The sequence below is a fragment of the Stenella coeruleoalba genome (genome assembly GCF_951394435.1).
Source record: "Stenella coeruleoalba genome assembly, chromosome: 7".
Lineage (NCBI taxonomy): Eukaryota > Metazoa > Chordata > Mammalia > Artiodactyla > Delphinidae > Stenella > Stenella coeruleoalba.
This window is the reverse complement of record NC_137153.1, coordinates 66,349,171-66,367,863: the sequence shown is the minus strand read 5'-3', so window position 1 is coordinate 66,367,863 and position 18,693 is coordinate 66,349,171. Positions and strand designations below refer to the sequence as shown.

The window sequence follows — 18,693 nt, the reverse complement described above, 5'->3', positions numbered from 1 at the left end:
GTGGCGCGTGGACTCCATCAGGTCCAGCCCTGAGGGAACCCGGTAGGCGCTTCCAGGCAAGGTTCTGTGCACCTGTTCCTTCCTTCTGCTCAAGTGTCTTCCCGTTCTGGGCAAAAGGGGACATGTCCGTCTCCAGAAAACACGAAGCGCGGCGGGAGCCTAAGCTAAGAACAGTGCGGAAGATTAAGCCCAAAGCAAGAAGGTGCCTGGCACCTTTAAGCTGTTTGGAAGTTCACGTGACCCACTAAGTGCCGGGCCCCGCGGTCACGTGACGGCGCGCGCGCCCTCGCGCAGGGAGAGCCGGCTGGCGCTGTGCGCGCGCCTTCGCCGCTGTCTCCCTGCCCCTCGACGGGAGGGTGAGGAGCGGCGGAGTCATCGGGCGACTGGGTCCGGGTGCGCGTGCGCAGCGAACAGCTGTCACCCAGTGCGGAACAAGTCTCCCAAATTTCCCGAATCTCCCTGGGCCGGAGGCCACCGTTTGCCTTCTCACCTTCCTGTTCTGGGTCGTGTCCTCTCCCCCGCTTGCGCGCCAGGTAACTGCTTTTCCGGAGTCCGGGGGATGGGGACCGTTGGGGGAGGGGCCCGGGCGGTCTTCCTGGCACTGCCCCGCTCTGCGCGGGGCAGCAGGGGGTGCCGGCGTCCGGCGGAGCGGAGACGCCGGGCCAGAGACGCTAGGTCCGCGGCCGCCGCGACTGTCACGCTGGCGAGAGAGCGGCCGGCCATGGTCTTGGGGTGGGAGGCGGGAGCCAGTGACAGCCCGCTCCGGCCCTCCGGGGGTTCGGTCCCCAGGCTCGCCGTTCTCCCGGGGGCCGGAGTCAGGGTCGGGCTCCTTGGAAGGGGCGCGCGGGTGGTCCGGGGATGCCTACTCCTTACCTTTCCCCTCCCAGCCCGGTCTGCGGTGGACTCCGCGGAGGCCGGGCCTGGTGCGCCCCTCGGGGCCATCTCTTCCCTGGGACTCTCATGACCCGCGGGGTGAGGGTGAGGGCTCCTCTCCAGACTACCCCACCGTAGGTAGTCAGCTCCTCTCTCGGGTCCGTCCTTAGCCCCTGTGGCTATCCTATTGGTTTTTCCGGCGTGGGGCCATTTCTTCCTGCAGTGCCTCTAGCCACGATGCGGTGTAGACAGTGGGTGCTTAATAAATATGAGTTGGATCGGGTCGCGTGGAATGCCAGGCATAGGACGTGGCGGGGGGTGGGAATGTGAAGAAAGGAGCCAGGCAGGCTGGGGCTCCGGGCTCGAGCTTGGGGTTTTCCTCGGGGCTCAGCCAATGAAACCAGCAGGGCTCGATTCGCATGCTTTCCGGGTGAACTCGGAGCCAGTCTCCCCTTGAGCTGCAACCACGCACGTCTGCACGGTCTGGTTTTGGTTGTGGGCGAATGCCAGGGAGCGTTTTTGTGTGGTTCCTCCCCCTGGAGAAGAGAGGGCAAACTTTTTTTTTTTTTTTTTTTTAGCAGTTGGTAAATTACCCTGCTGGGTGATTTATCAAGCGCTGCTTCGGAAGTGTAGGTTAAAAGTTGCAGCCGGTCCACTCTTAACCCTTGTGGAAGTTTTTTGGTAGGCTCGGTTCACCTACGTTCGGACCAAACTTTGCCCTATTTCACCCACTTGAATTTGCAGTATTTTTTATTTTTAATCTCGGGAAACTCAGCGTCACTGTTCCTATGGCAACGGTTACTAATATTCTAATTTCGAAGTGTCGTGTTTGAAAATTAGTGGCTTTAAATATTAAAGGTCCATTTTTACTTTGTAGCACTCAGTTCTTTATGATCATTAGTCTAGGTCTCCTACCTTGCGGGTCCCCTCCCAACTCCCAGGCTTTGTTTTGGAATGTGTCACACGGTTCGGGTCTTTTAGGCCCTCTTTCTTCCAATTTAAGGTCTTATGAAAAGTTTGCACATAATCTTTACAGCACCCTACGAACTTGGCAATACAATTTAAATCGGAGACTTGTTTCATTTTATTAACAGACTGTAATCTGTTGCTTTTGTAAAGTTAAAAACATATTTTAAACATTGCATGTGCACAAATGCTTAAAAGAAGAATCTGTTAACCTTCAGTAAGAATGCAGATTTTAAGAGGCTGAACGGGTACTTAATTTTAAAAAAGCTTCTTAGACTTAAATTTCAATTTAAGGACGAAAATCTGGTATATTGAGTTCTCTTCTAGACATCGTAATCATACAGGGCTAGGTTAGGTCCCGCTGGGGTACAGTCTGAATTCTTTGCTCTTCGCATCGTTTTCTAATTGCCTGTTGATTGCCTTTTCTCCTCTACGAGAATATTAGAGCTCTGACAGGTTTTGTGTGTGTGTGTGTGTGTGTGTCTTCTTTGTTCTATTTCCAGCAGTTTACCATAGTGCCCCAGTGCTCAAAATACCCTGTTTCTTAATAACAGCTTTATTGAGATATAATTCACATACCATAAAATCCACCTATTTAAAGTGGATTTTTTTTTCATGGTATTTAGTATATGTATAGAATTGTGCAACCATCAGCACAATCAATTTTAGCACATTTTTATCACCTCAAAAAGAAATACTTTCCCATTAGCAGTTACTGTCCATTTCTTCCAAATCCAGTCTTCACCCCAGCCCCAGGCAAGGACTAATCTGCTTTCTGTCTCAGTAGACTTGCCTGTTCTGGACTTTCCATATAAATGTACTTATATAATACTTGGTCTTTTGTGGCTAGAGTTTTTTCACTTAGCATAATATTCAGAGTTCATCGATGTTATATATAGCATATTTCAGTACTTTATTCATTTTTATGGCTGAATAATATTCCACTGTATGGATATATCATATTTTATGTGTTTGTTGGTTGATGGGCGTGTGGGTTGTTTGTACATTTTGGCTGTCATGAATGATGCTGCTATGAACATTCATGAACTAGTTTTGTATGCATTTTTTTTTTTTTAACTCTTGGGTATACACCTAGTAGTGGAGTTTCTGGATTAAACATTTTCTCTTGAATGAGTGAATGAGCAGGTAGGGATAATAGTATTGATAGGCCCCTTTGAGAGGCCTATTGACTCTTTCGTGCTTCACTACGAAGACCACTTCTTAGAGGCAGAATTCTCTGTATGTGGCTTTGTCCTGAGTATAGTGTTGTGTTTTTCTTGTCTGGATGTCATTAAGATCGTCCCTTTCTGTTAGCCCAGTCTTTTTTCATACGTAATACTCATAATGATTATTCCCTTGATATTGATTTATTTGCTGTATGTTTATTAGAGATATGATGATAAAACAGGTACATTCCATGCTGTCATTAAACTCAGTGTCTAATGCAGGTCTTTCAGTCTTTTAAAATTTATATTTTCTTTTTTGTACTATGAATAGTTAATGCTTCTCTCCCTACCTTCATTTCTAATATGAATTTCTTGGGAGTTGTACCATAGTTAAAATCACTACATTTTCTTTATCCTTATCAGTCTAGAAGGCTTTATGGAGCCTAAAATATAAATTTAAAATATCGGATTATTATCTTTTTCTCCCTGCAGCTTCACCCCCCCTCTCGCCTCCCCAAAGATTCCCCTGTGCCCCTACTCTTTACACCCTTTGGGAGAAGATGCTGATCATCTAAGTCCACACTTGTAGGGCCTAATCCTTTTCCCACCTAAGCAATTGGGACATTCCCTTTGAGGAGTCTATCTACCTTGCTTCTCTTTCAGTGGCCTCACCTCATTCTTTCCCTGAGTCCTCTCAACAAGGCTTTGCCCAGCCAGTCTCCTCCCTCTCCCCAGTTGCCTGGCTTGGTGGGGTTCGGTACCCAGCACACATTCTTGTTCTCTCTGCCTAGCAGCCTGTGCTTCTTTGTCTGGTTAATTCCATCTCATCCTTCAGATAGCTCAGCTCAGTTGTCACTTTAGGTTAGTCTTTCCTCAGTCCTATATACTTGCCATAGCAGTGTTCTGTAATCTCATTTATAGACTTAAGTCTAGCTGTGTATCACTCTTTACTTTCCATCCCCATGTATGCACAGAAAAAGCTCCACATGAAACACTGAAAGTGGTTACTTCTGGGCAATGGGAATATGGTTAATTTGTCTCCTTTGTGTTTATGTGCATCTTTGGATTTTTCTCCTATGTATCAGTGTGACCTTTGTGAGCAGGAGAAAAAACCAGTTAAAATCCATGTTTGTTAGAAAATCTGACAACAGGAGACTTTAGAGGAAAAAATGTCATTAGTAATTGCCATTTTTAACCTTTTTTGTTTTGTTTTAATAACCTAGATGAGATTTTACTATAGCTTTTCAACATCAAGCTTTTATTACATTTCTGTTCTTTCTCATATGTAGGGACTTCTAGGGATCAGTGAGGTTGCCTGGGGTGGTCTTCCCTAGAAGCTTGAAATTAAGCCGATTCTTAGGGACCAGAACATAGCATCTATTTGGGTATGAGAACTGAGTTTGTGCTAAATAACTCATTTCCCTTTTTTTCTCTGAGAAATGTCCTTATTTATACATTTGTATGTTTCATACTCGAGTTTTTCCTTGCAGAATTGCTTGTTATTTGCGCCATTTGTTTTATTTTTGCTGTGGTTTATTCTGCCTAGTAGTGGGTACTTGTCTTCAATAGATAACACCTCCTATGTGCCATGCGCTGTGTTAGATGTGGAGCATATTGTGAACACAATAGACAAGTGATTCCTTACTATTTCATAAAAGAGGATTGTTTTGAATGTGACTGTTTAGTTACACCGTTGCTCTTGCTCTGTATTTTCAGATACACAGTGGCTTCAGCTGCTGTGGTATTTATGAATTGCTGTTCCATAGAGACTAAAATTTTTTTAATTTAATTTTTATTTTATATTGGAGTATAGTTGATTTACAATGTTGTATTAGTTTCAGGTGTACAACAAAGTGACTCAGTTATACATATACCTGTTTTTTTTTCAGATTTTTTCCCCATAGAGTTTATTACAGAGTATTCAGTACAGTTCTCTGTGCTCTACAGGAGGTCCTTGTTGATTATCTATTTGATATATATAGTTGTGTGTGCATGTTAATCCCAACCTCTGATTTATCCTAATTTATCCCCCCCCCCCACTTTTCCCCTTTGGTAATCATAAGTTTGTTTTTCTAAGGCTGTGAGTCTGTTTCTGTGAGACTTTAAAATTTATTCTAGATTCTTCTGGGTTTGTATTATACATTACTGTGGGTAAATATTTAAGGAGCAGAATAATGTATCATCAAAACCGTTTTGGTGATGACTTCTTTGTTTTATATTTCCATCCAGTTTTAGTTATTAATTTGGCATCTCTACCTGTTAACTATAACAGGCCAAACTGTGATCTTTCCTCTCCACTATGCTCCTCTGAGTTTTTCTTGTACCTCACTCCATTTCTTTGTTAACTTGGGAAACCTGAGGGTTATCCCAGACGCCTCATGGCTCTTCAGCCCTCGCATTTGTACCATCACCAAACCTGTCACTTCTGCTTCCTAAATATGAATCAAATCAGTCTTCTAGTCTCCACCTGGTACCACCTCTGTATCCACTCTACCCCCCTTGATAGCTCTTCTCTACCCAGTGATCTTTTAAAATGCAAATTGGATCATTCTAATGGCCCTCGGGACATTTAAAAGTCCTGCATTATCTCTTCCTATCCCAAGCTCCCCCACTAAGCCTTATTTATCAATAGATGGTTCTACCTTTCCGTCCAGTGGCTTTTCTTTTTTTTTTTAATTAAATAAATTTATTTATTTATTTATGGCTGCGTCGGGTATTTGTTGCTGCATGGGCTTTCTTTAGTTGCAGCGAGCGGGGGCTGCTCTTCACTGTGGTGAGCGGGCTTCTCATTAAGGTGGCTTCCCTTGTTGCCGAGCACCGGCTCTAGGCACGCACACAGGCTCAGTAGTTGTGGCGCATGGGCTTAGTTGCTCCGCGGCATGTGGGATCTTCCCGGACCAGGGCTCGAACCCGTGTCCCCTGCATTGACAGGCGGATTCTTAACCACTACGCCACCGGGGAAGCTGCCCAGTGGCTTTTCATTTCCCCAGACCTTACAGACCCTTGCTGAAAGTGCCATTTTCTGCCAGGCAGATTTTCCTTCCCACTCCCTTCCTTTCCAAGTACATCTTTCTGGTCTCTGCTTGAATGCAGTTTCTCAGACAATCCTGACCTGTCACCCCTACCTTTTCCCCAATCTAAATCAGCTTCCCTAATGATAACTGATCCTAATTTACTAAACTTTTCCTTCCATAACACTTAGCAGTTTATAATCTTATATTTATGTGATTATGTGATAGTTTGTTTCTAAACTGAAAGAATTCTACAATGGCAGGGATCAACTATTATTCACTTACATAACAGCAGCACACTGCTGTCTCACCAGCACTATAGTATAGGTGCTCAGTAAACCTTTGTTATACAAATTAATGACATTTACGTATATGAAAAAATTAAGGAAACTAAAAAATTAAAGTCAGGCACACGGTAGGAAGTACCTTTTACCCATCCGGACCACACACACACACTATAAAACTGAAACAAAAATTTCACAAAATAATAGTTTGCCACCTGTTCTGTACTCTGATATTGTCTGTACTCTGATACTGTATAACATATTATAAAAAATATTGATATAACCCACTAAATCACGTAGGACTGCTGACGGCAGTTTGAATAGCAGAGGTCTAAGGCAATCCATTAGCCCCTTCCCCCCTTTCGAAACACAATTACTATTTTCTTAGTCTTACCTGATGGGAAGTATAAGTATAGCTTTAAATACCACCTTCCAACCCCCCTCACACGTTTAAAGAATTAGCTGTTGCCAAAAGCTAGTTATTCTTAGAAGTTCTGGCCTGATCTCAAAGGAGGGTTGCTTAAGGTCAGGTTGAGAAAAATCTAAACCTGACTCGTTTTAGGTCTTCTCTTCCAGGTTTCTCTGGGGCCACTAATAGCACTCTCCCACCCTGCTTCCTTGAGCTCATTACAGGTGTGTTTTAAGGCTGGCTGCTCATCAATTTTATTTTCTCAATTTATTACAAACCAAACAATTCCAGAAATGAAAACAAGGGGATCAAGGCAAACCAGTAAGTATTTGTGAAGGTATGAATTAAGGAGCCTGGCCGGGCATGAGTGTCACGTTCAGCGTATCACTAGAGCTTATCCTTAGGGCTGTGGTTCTCATTTGTTCACTTACCAGAACTCCTGTGAGGAAAAAGCTTGGTGCTGTTTACCCCACCATGAAATATTGATCTCTTATATATTTTGCTAACTAAATTATTAGAAATAACCTAAGTGTCTAGCACAGGGTCTATTTTAAGTGAACTCTATGCTCTGCTATTACTAACTTGGAAGAATATTTAAAAACATTAGGTAATTCCAAACCTTCTTTGTTTAATGAAAAAAAGCAATAAACAAAATTGTATACATTGTATGATCCTAGTTGTGTTTAAACATGTTTATAAATGTGTATGTCTAGAAAAAATACACTGGAATGTTAACTTGGTGGTGGGATTACTGGTAATTTTGATTTCCCTTCATTAAAAAAAATTTTTTTGAGAATGAACATTATTATATTTATAGTAAGAAAGGCTCAGTTGAAAAAAAAATTTCCTATACATTACCACGTATTTGCAAATAGGAAAAATAACACCTTTCTTAAAGTGGTGGTTAGGGACTTCCCTGGTGGTGCAGTGGTTAAGAATCCGCCTGCCAATGCAGGGGACATGGGTTCGAGCCCTGGTCTGGGAGGATCCCACATACCGCGGAGCAGCTAAAACCGTGTGCCACAGCTGCTGAGCCTGCACTCTAGAGCCCGCAAGCCACAACTACTGAGCCCGCGCACCACACCTACTGAAGCCCACATGCCACAGAGCGCGTGCTGCACAAGAGAAGCCACAGAAATGAGAAGCCCGCGCAATGCAACGAGGAGTAGCCCTCGCTTGCCACAACTAGAGAAAGCCCGCGTGCAGCAACGAAGACCCAATGGAGCCAAATAAATAAATAAAATTTTAAAAAATATACACTTTAAAATGGTGGTTAGAGGCCAGGTTTCTAGTGACTGTGTTTTGGGAACCTCTGTCCAAGCAGGACTTACATTCTACCTTCATGATATGTAATCTTGCACTGCACAGTGTTCTACGTATCTGCTCCTAGCCTGCGTATTTTTCCTTTTCTAAGTTATCAAAGTTTACTAAGCCTTGTTTTTTATCTTTTATTTTGCTGAAATCTCTCCCTGGCATGCTCAAGCATGTTGATAATGAATATTCACTTACGGTTGATCATTTAGAAAGTCCTAATAGCCCTTATTAAACCCTGCAGTCTGGCATGAGTGGAAGGGATGGAGAGGGTTTGGGATGAACTAGGGTGTATACAGGTGATACCTTTCTGTTAAATTTGGAAAATGTCTAGTTATAGTGGGACTTAGAAACCAAATTGAAGGAAACATATAGTAACAGTTTGTAATGTGTAATCATCAGTAAAATTTCCCAAAGCTGTATTTAAAATTATTTAGGCTTTTAACACTCAGGCCTTAGTAGATTAAATTAAATATTTGAAAATATATTTGATAGCTGTACAAAATACATATTTTAAGTATTGATTTACTATTTACTAGAGAAGGAATGGGAAAAGTTTGAAATTAGAGAGAGATGTCAAAATAAGGACAGTTGGCCAGATAGGACCTTTTGGAGTGTGTGTGTGACAGTGACATCACTTTTGGGGGATTACGTATTCTTGTTCTCATTTTCAGCATTGCAGGTTCAGAAATCTGAACTTTTCCCAGTGATTCAGAGTATGTCAGGCATTGGAGGACTAAGGTCCTCAGTGTCACTCCCTAATCAAACTCACAGGAAGAACCAGAACTCAGACCCAAAGCATACATGTTTGTTCCTCAGGGCTCTTTCTAGAAAGTCTGGTCCCTGGGAAAGTACACATTATTTGGTGACAGGCAGGTCCCACAGATGGAGATGGTAGCATTGAGGAGTAATCTGAACTGGGGTATTTTTCACCTGCTGGGCTTCTCTTGACCCTTAGAAGTACTCACTTCTGTTCATTAGGACATTCTTCCTGCAGGTTCGTTTTTCCTGTTGAAGGAGGTTAAAGAAGACACATTTCTTCACTTTGGCTCTTTCTTTATCTCCACCTTTTAACTCTTCTTTTGCACTAGACATTTGTTTAAATTCTAGTCCTGAGGACATCCCTTTGTTTCTCTGATTGAAAATCGGTCTTGTTGCTTTGGTTCTGTTTTGGGAGTCCATCAAATACTCAGCAAGGTCACGGGCATCCCTTTGAGTGGGAGACTGATGGTACTGATGAGGCTTATTTATTTATTTATTTTTGCTGGTAGCTTATCTCATCCATTTTGTTTTTATTTAATTTTCAAAAGGAACACTCGCCTAAAATTTGGACACTTTACTGAGAACTCTCAGTCTACAACATTCAGGCAGCTTTCATTAGCAGGAAGAATCTAGCCCTGAGATAGGGAAATTCATTTTTCATTCCTTTTTGATAATTTTATTTATTTTTAAAAATTTATTTTATTATTTATGTACATATATGTTAAAGAAGTATTATTTTAAGTAGGCAGTGCAAGGTATACAACAAGGTATAAAACTGAGAAGGTGTAAATGGGTAAAAAGTACATATTCTTACCTTTGGCCATCAGATAGGCATTTCCTCTTATTAGTTAACCATTGTTAAAACTGTTTCTTTTGGGGCTTTCCAGACATAGTCTATATATTCTTTATAAGATATTTTGTACAAGCATATGTGTGTATATGCATATGTATGCATTTTTTACACAAATGCTAGTACCTATACTTACTGCTTTGAATATTTTTTTTTTCATTTAACTGTAACTTGCATGTGACCTTCCCCTCCTCCCCTCAGTTTTATTGAGGTATAAATGACATACAGCATTGTATAAGTTTAAGGTGTACAACATAATGATTTGGCTTACATACATCATGAAATGATTACAACAGTAGGTTTAGTGAGCATCCATCATCTCATATAGATACAACATTAAAGAAATAGAAAAAAAATTTTCCCTGTGATGAGACTCCTAGGGTTTACTCCCTTATCAACTTTCATATATAACGTACAGCAGTGTTAATTATGTTTATCATGTTGTATGTTATATCCCTAGTATTATAAGTGAAAACTTGTACCTTTTGACTACTTTCATCTAATTTCCCCTTTTCCCACCCCCTTGGATGAGATTTTTAAAATATAAATATAGAGCTTTTTTTTTTTTTTTTTTTTTTAGGCTGTACCACATGGCATGTGGGATCTTAGTTCCCTGACCAGGGATCGAACCCATGCCCCCTGCAGTGGAAGCACAGGTTCTTAACCGCTGGGCCACCAGGGAAGTCCCTAGAGCTTCTTTTTTTAAAATGATGACACAGTATTGCATTGTATGTGTATGATAATTTATTTAACCAGTGCAGTATTGAAAGTTATTTTTTTTATTTTTATTGCGGTACGCGGGCCTCTCACCGCTGCGGCCTCTCCCGTTGCGGAGCACAGGCCCCGGACGCGCAGGCCCAGCGGCCATGGCCCACAGGCCCAGCCGCTCCGCGGCATGTGGGATCCTCCCGGACCGGGTCACGAACCCGTGTCCCCCGCATCGGCAGGCGGACTCTCAACCACTGTGCCACCAGGGAAGCCCCCTGAAAGTTATTTTGATTCCTATTACAGCAATCTATTTATGTACCATTACCTCAACATTTTAATTGTTGTAGCTTTATAATATATTTTTAGAGCTTTCCAGGTTATTCTTGTTTATTTTTCCTCATTATATCTAAATATGTCAAGTTATAAAAAACCTATTTATAGTTTTGGAAATAAACTTAATAGAGAAATGTAGAGAAATATCTTTAGAATATTGAGTTTTCCTGCCCCCAAATGTGGTATGCCTTTCCATTTAAGTCTTCTTTTAAGTCCTTATAAAGGATATTTTAAAGATATCTTTACATAGATCTTGTACATTTCTTAAATTTATTCCTTTGTATTTTAAAAATAATTTTCTTTTTTAACTTTGGGACAATCTCAGACTTTTAGAAAAGTTGCATTAATAGTACAAAGAACTTTTATTTCCTTGAAAAATTTGCCTTTATGACCCTATCACTGGTCAGTACTTGGGTGTGTGTTTCCTATAAAGACAGTTTCCTGCATAACCACAGTATATACATTAAAATCAAGAAGTTAAATAATATTGATACATTACTGTCATCTAATCTTTAGACCTTTTACGTTTCACCATTTGTTATAGCAATCTTTGTAGCAAAAGTGTCCAGTCCAAATGATGCATTGCATTTTCTTGTTTTCAAGTTTCTTAAGTTAGCATCATTCAGTCTCAAATCGTCCTCAGTCTTTCTTTGATTTTCATTATAGTGACACCTTTGAAGATTACAAGGCAGTTATTTTAGAGAATCCCTTCATTTTTGTTTGATGTCTCCTCATGATTATATTCTTGAGGCATCTTTGGCAGGAATATCACAGAGGTGATGCTGTAATTTAATTATATCTTATCAGGTAGCACACAACTTCATTTTGTTCTGTTACTAGTAATGTTCGATTTGATTGCTTGATTAAGACAGAATCTTCTGTGCTTCTCTGCTCCAAAGTTATTCTTTTGTTTCAAAAAACTATGTACATATCTTGTTCCTTATCAGGCTTTCAATTTATTCATTTATTTTTGTCAATTTGGATTTATGGTTTCCTGTTTTATTCAGGGAGTTATAATTTGTTAATATTATTTATACTGATGCTTAAATTGTCATAGGTTTGGCCCCTGGGAACCCTTCAGGGTACATTCTCTGTCCTTTTGACATGTCCCATCATTCTCTGAGCACTCCCTTCCTTTCAGGCACAGTGAGAGATTCAGGCTCATCTTGAACGTTCCCTACCTCAAATATTTAGAAGCCAAGATCTAGGTGCTTATTGATATTGGGGTGTTGCTCCCATGCCCTCTCATTGAACAGAGCTAGGGAATATGCGTATGTTCAGATATCCATATATACACACACACTCAATACACATACACAAAGAATTGTATAACACATGTACTACTACTGAACAATTCTTGTATTCCTGGAATAACCTTTTGGTCATGGTTTATTATTTTAATGTGCTTTCGGATTTTGCTTGCTCATTTTTTTTTATAAGTTTATTTATTTTTATTTTTGGCTGTGTTGGGTCTTCATTGCTGTGTGTGGGCTTTCTCTAGTTGCAGCGAGCGGGGGCTACTCTTTGTTGTGGTGCGCGGCCTTCTCATTGCGGTGGCTTCTCTTATTGCAGAGCACAGGCTCTAGGCGCGTGGGCTTCAGTAGTTGTGGCACGTGGCCTCAGTAGTTGTGGCTCACAGGCTCTAGAGTGCAGGCTCGGTAGTTGTGGTGCACGGGCTTAATTGCTCCGTGGTATGTGGGATCTTTCTGGACCAGGGCTCGAACTCCTGTCCCCTGCATTGGCAGGCAGATTCGTAACTACCTTGCCACCAGGGAAGTCCCACTTGCTCATTTTTAAAAGCATTGTCATCAGTACTCTTAAAATTGTTTTGCAGTTTTCTTGGGCCAATTGTCAAGTTTTGTTACCCATTTTAGCCTTGCTTCTTAAGGATTTTAAAGCTTATTATTCTTTTTTCTTGTGTTCAGGAGCAGCTTAAGTAACATTGGGTTATGTTTCTTAATTGAGCATAATTCTGTGCAACCATCTGGGCTGGTGCTGTAGATTTATTCTTAATTTAGTGGGCTTTGGTTTGTTTGTTTTTGTGGTAGCAGGAGAGTTGAGCAAAGAGGTCAGTTATATTTAGGGTTTGGGTCTGAACCAAACAAATGCAAGTCTTTTTTTTTTTTTTTCTTTTCTTTAAAAGGTTCATTTTAATAAGATAGTGGTATTTAAAGAGTTGTCAGTCAGCATAGTTCTCAGTATCACACTGTGGAGGGAGTTTATGCAGAGGGACTGGGCCTCCCTCCATAAGACCAGGAAAATGGAGACATTTGTTTTGCTATTAACAACAAAGAAAAATTATGAGTCAAACAAACCAAATGCAGCCCAGGTAGAGTTCATTTCTGTGAACACTAATGAAGGTTTGGCCTTATATTTTAATATATTAAACCATATTTTATAATCAGTAAGAAGCATTGGGTAACAGATTATGATTTTTCCTTTGTATCATGATTGTATTTGTGTTTATTATAATTTAGTTTAATATTTGTGAACCTGAGGAAAATTAAACTCATCTAGTAGACACTGAAAATATTTTTAGATGCGTTCTCATGTCAAGTATAGCGGACACTGCGTATGGCTTATGCGATTGTGGATTGTTAGGAATATAATTTCCAAGTTTGCATATGAAATTGCACTTAAATATGTTCTCAAAGTGGTTCAAAATTTGGCTGTCGTTTTAATATTTTAAACTAAGAACCTAAGAGTAACTTACACGGCCTCTGGTGAGTTTTCTCATGGGTCTAAATGGTTTCGGTAATCTCAGATGTAAAAGTTACGCGGACTTCACTGTAGGGTTGGCGGCGACGCGTGTTTCACCCTGGGCGTCTACGCGGCTCCGGGATCCAGCTGGTGTGTGGGCGGCGCAGTGCTGGTTGACTAGCCCGCCTGCAGAGGACGCCGCAGGCCGGTGGTAGCCAAGAAGCCGCAGCAGGTGCTGTGGGTCCACGGCAGCTCTCGCACTTCCGCTGAAGTGGCTCTTCCTCCCAAAGCACTCTGAGCGATACAGTCCAAGCCCAGCAAGCTTTTAGTCAGAACTCACAATCAGGTGAAATACAAGTTTTCGAAACTGTTGAAATCGCCTTCTTTGTTGTGTGTGTCCTTGTCACACTGCTGCATAATAATAGAAAGTGCATCAAGTTTCTAAATTCTTCTTGGTCATAGGAGAACAATCCTTTTTTTCTGTTCAAGCAGAAATATTAGTTGGCATTCATTGCATAATTTTCGGGGTCTGTCCGGACCCAAATTTTAATGTAATTTTCCTAAAAATTGGAATTAACAGAGAGTTAAGGTTTTTTTCCTTAATTCACATTTATTGAAAATTGATCAGAATTTCCCTTTTTAGCCCTTTTCATGACAGACACAAATCTATCATAATCAGAAGGTTGTTTCCATGTTTTAAAAATGATTTTTATTCTTATAAATTTTAAAACATTTTTTTCCAAGTTTAAATGTTTTATTGATATGCAGATTAGAGCTTACTTTTGGCTTCAAGTTAAAAATAGTAGGTTTGAAAGTAGAGTCCAACAGTAAAGAAAACATTGGTCATTTTAAATTAGTATTTTCTAAATTCTTAAAAAGAAGATTTAATGACACAGTGATGCTTTCTCTGTCTTGTGATCACTGTTTATCAGGTACCTTTCCACTGAAAATTTAATTTTTTACTTTCTTCCAAAAGAGAATTTAGCAGTATGTCTACATTTATATTTACTGATTTTTTTTCTTTTCTTTGTCTTCTCTGTACCTTTGACAAATTGAATCATAAGGTCTGTCATGACACTTTCCTGCATTGCAATGTAAGAAATCACTTGCTTTTATGAAACACTGCAAACTATTTCCTAGATAAAGAGATTTCTTATTTTGAATTACTGCTGTTTGTAAACTTTCTTTCCCCTTGCCATTATGATACATTTATGTGACAAGATTTCTTACCAGATTAGAGGGTATTAGTAGGATGCATAGTTCTCATAGCTAGAAAAGAATTTTATTCTAGTGTGCAAATGATTTTTTTTAAAATATTTCTCTAGGCTGGGCTGTGTCTTAGTTGCGGCACACAGAATCTTTAGTTGCAGCATGCGGACTCTTAGTTGTGGCATGCGTGCGGGATCTAGTTCCCTGACCAGGGGTCCAGCCCACTGGACCACCAGGGAAGTTTCTCTAGTGTGCAAATGAATTTCTACACAGATTACCTTTTTTTTTTTTTTTCTGTACGCGGGCCTCTCACTGTTGTGGCCTCTCCCGTTGCGGAGCACAGGCTCCAGACGCGCAGGGTCAGCGGCCATGGCTCACGGGCCCAGCCGCTCTGCGGCATGTGGGATCTTCCCGGACCGGGGCACGAACCCGTGTCCCCTAGCATCGACAGGCGGACTCTCAACCACTGCACCACCAGGGAAGCCCCAGATTACCTTTTGATGCTAAAATTATTATTGATGTTATAGTTGATGATTTTAAGTTCTTCCACCAAAGGAGCCACACTTGATTGTTCATTTAATCTATACATTTATAGGTATTTATAGTTGTGTTATTGTTTGTGTAACAGAGTAAGCTAAGGGAAGGAGAACTAAGCAAATTAATTCCTTTTTAAGGGCTTGAATACAAATACATAACCCAGCCCTAGGCTTTTTCAATTAAAATAATGCCACAGTATATAATTAAAAAGACAGTTTCAAGCCCTATGTTGGGGTGTTCATTGGGCTTGCAGGTCTGTCTTGCTTTGGTACCTTTAATATAAAAAAATATGGTGTCACCAAAAATAAAAACTAGGAGTGATTATTTGCTTATTGCTGGTAGAGTTTTTATATTAAAGAATAGTTTCAGCAAAGAAGTAAAAAAAATTCTTGGTATTAATTTAAAGTATATTTAAAATTTCCAGGTATTTTCAGGAATTCATTACTTATATTGATTCATCGTTTAAAAAAGATTTTATGTAATACTTGAGGCATGTGAAAGACGTGGTGTACAGTACTATGAATTCATCGAGATATAAAACTTTGTTAGAGACTGTCATACGGAGTGAAGTAAGTCAGAAAGAGAAAAACAAATACCGTATGCTAACACATATATATGGAATCTAAAAAAAAAAAAAAAATCATGAAGAAACCTAGGGGCAAGATGGGAATAAAGATGCAGACCTACTAGAGAATGGACTTGAGGATACGAGGAGGGGGAAGGGTGAGCTGGGACAAAGTGAGAGAGTGGCATGGACACATATGCACTACCAAACGTAAAATAGATAGCTAGTGGGAAGCAGCCACATAGCACAGGGAGGTCAGCTCGGTGCTTTGTGACCACCTAGAGGGGTGGGATAGGGAGGGTGGGAGGGAGGGAGACGCAAGAGGGAAGAGATATGGGGATATATGTATATGTATAACTGATTCAGTTTGTTATAAAGCAGAAACTAACACACCATTGTAAAGCAATTATACTCCAATAAAGATGTTAAAAAAAAAAACTTTGTGATGCTCTTCTATCTCAACTACCTTTGCTTAGCAGCCTTGTCCTGATTTTCTTTTATTGCTTTTTTTTTTTTTTTCTGAGCCATGTGGCTTATGGGATTTTAGTTCCCTGGCCAGGGATCGAACCCCGGCCCTTGACAGTGAGAACGCAGAGTCCTAACCACTGGATGGCCAGAGAATTCCCAACCTTGTCCTTATTTTTATGTTCAGTATTCCTTTGCTTAAAAAAAAAAAAGATGTATCTTTTATGCATTTATCCTTAAAAAACAAATTAAACTTTATTTTCTAGGTTTGTAAATGGACACGTACTTTGACTAGTCCAAGACTTAACTTTCTGAGGTTCATCGTATTGTTGGGAGTAGCTTTGGTTTGTTAATTTTCACTGCTGTATAATATTCCATTGGGTGAATATACTCTGATTTATTTATTGATTCTTCTGTAGATAGACATTGGAGTTGCTTTCTGAATGTCAGTAGAGCAGGGTTGTATGTATGTATGTATGTATGTATTCACCTGGCTGGCTGGCTGGCTGTGCTGGGTTTTCACTGCGGCACATGAGATCTTCGTTTTGGCATGCGGGATCTTTTAGTTGTGGCATGCAACTCTTAGTTGTGGCATGTGGGATCTAGTTCCCTGACCAGGGGTCAGACCTGGGCCCCCTGAATTGGGAGTGTGGAGTCTTAGCCACTGGGCCACCAGGGAAGTCCCTAGAGCAAGGTTTTTAACTTCTGCACTATTGACATTTAGGGCTGGATAATTATTTTGTTGTAGGTGCTTTTCCTATGCATTGTAGGGCTGTTAAGCAGCATCCCTGGCCTCTCCCTCACTAGGTGTCACTAGCACTCCTCCAGTTGTGACCAACAAAGAGGACTGCAGTGGTTCCACACAATGCCAGTTTTCCAAACAGGATAAAAATCCCTCCCCTCACCTTCTGGTAGAACCATTGTTGCCTTTGACCCATGTACAGTTTAAAATTATCTTAAAAGTTTCATACATATGGGGATTTAAAATTTATCTTTTAACTTATAATTTTACAATTCCTCTGTTTTAGTAAATATATATCCCACATAAATACAAGCTCTTATTATTGGGTTCCTCAATAATTTTTAAAAGTATAAAGGAGACCTGAGATCAATAAGTTTGAGAACATCGCTCTGTGCTTCCAATTCCCCATTTACAGAATAAGGTTAATAATACTACTTACCTCGTAGGGCTGGGCTCTTGGGAGGATTAAATGAGTTAATTTTCCTATATCAGCACTGTTATTATGTGCTCCCTATCCCCCATAGAAGGATAGCTCACCCTTTTTTGATCCCATTTACTTAAGACCCACTTCAAACTCACGTCTTCTTTATGCCTTCCCCCACAGTGGCCATCTGTGGTCTTGCCTTTTCCCCAGGAACTCCTGTAGCATTTATGTTTGTACCTTGAGTTTGACTCTGAAGTACATACTGCATGTATTGGTCAGTTTTGCTAGGATTCCTCATTCTTCTGGATTTTTGCTATCTGACAAAGGGGAAGGAATTTCTGGTCAGTTGGCCGATCTTTTTTTTTTTCTTTGCGGTACGTGGGCCTCTCACTGTGTGGCCTCTCCCGTTGTGGAGCACGGGCTCCGGACGCGCAGGCTCAGCGGCCATGGCTCACGGACCCAGCCGCTCCGCGGCATGTGGGATCTTCCCGGACCGGGGCACGAACCCGTGCCCCCTGCATCGGCAGGCGGACTCTCAACCACTGTGCCACCAGGGAAGCCCAGTTGGCCAATCTTTATTAATGTTGTTTTCCATGTGATTTTGGTTGAGTTAGGCAGTTATCCTGGGAGGAATTCTTTTTACTTTTGGCTTCTGCATCTAGAGCCAGATGGAAGTACATTTCAAGCACCTGAGCCTCCCTTTCCACCTACTTGCCCATTTAGTTATCCACAACAAAATTTGAAAATATCTTTTCAAAGCTGTGTGACCTTGAATGAGTTTGTTAACCTCTTGATGTTAAGTTCTTGAATGTTAGCTGCCTCTGCTGTTAGTAATGCAGAGTCTTCTGCTTCTGCTTGGTCACATATTTGCGGATTGATGGGAGGAATCTTAGGATGACTTTGTGGTCTGCCTCCATTAACTTTTCTATAGTGGGCATGCCTCTTTCAATAGTCAGTGCTTGTGTTCAGCATTTTTGAGATTGCTCTCATATCTTTACCTAGCTAAGATAAAGTTTTTTCTTTCCACCTTATTGCCTCCAGTTCCTTGAAGTTAAATAATTTTAGCAGGCAAATTCTTTGATTAATCTTATTTAGCTATAGAAAGAGAGGGTTGTCATTTGAATGAATGAATGATTTAGGAGGGATAGTTAGAAAGGTCTGAAAATCTGTGTGCTTTAGAGGAAAATAATGGGATTACTTATCTTAAATGTCAAGCTGAAGAATTGGAAATTAAAGTGGTTTGCCAATGTCATTTCAGATTCCACTTGAATGGCTTCCAATTGGAAGCCATTTTTACTAAGAGAATGGTTTGTTGAGAATGTTACCTTTGGAAGTTTCATCTATCCAGGTAGAGGTTGGGGGTCTATAGAGTTAAAAA

The 18,693-nt window shown here is 40.7% G+C and overlaps 1 protein-coding gene across 7 annotated transcripts in view; it reads left to right on the top strand.

Moving 5' to 3' along the window:
* The window catches only part of KDM4C (lysine demethylase 4C), a 451,309-nt gene that overhangs the window by 52,044 nt on the left and 380,572 nt on the right, over positions 1-18,693 (top strand). Inside the window, exon 1 of one of the 7 annotated variants that reach the window (XM_079925527.1) lies at positions 195-533. The exons of the other annotated variants lie outside the window; for them this stretch is intronic. The gene's annotated coding sequence lies outside the window, so the exon portion shown is untranslated. Of the gene's footprint in view, positions 1-194; positions 534-18,693 lie in introns of those variants that run through there. 7 annotated transcript variants of the gene reach the window in all.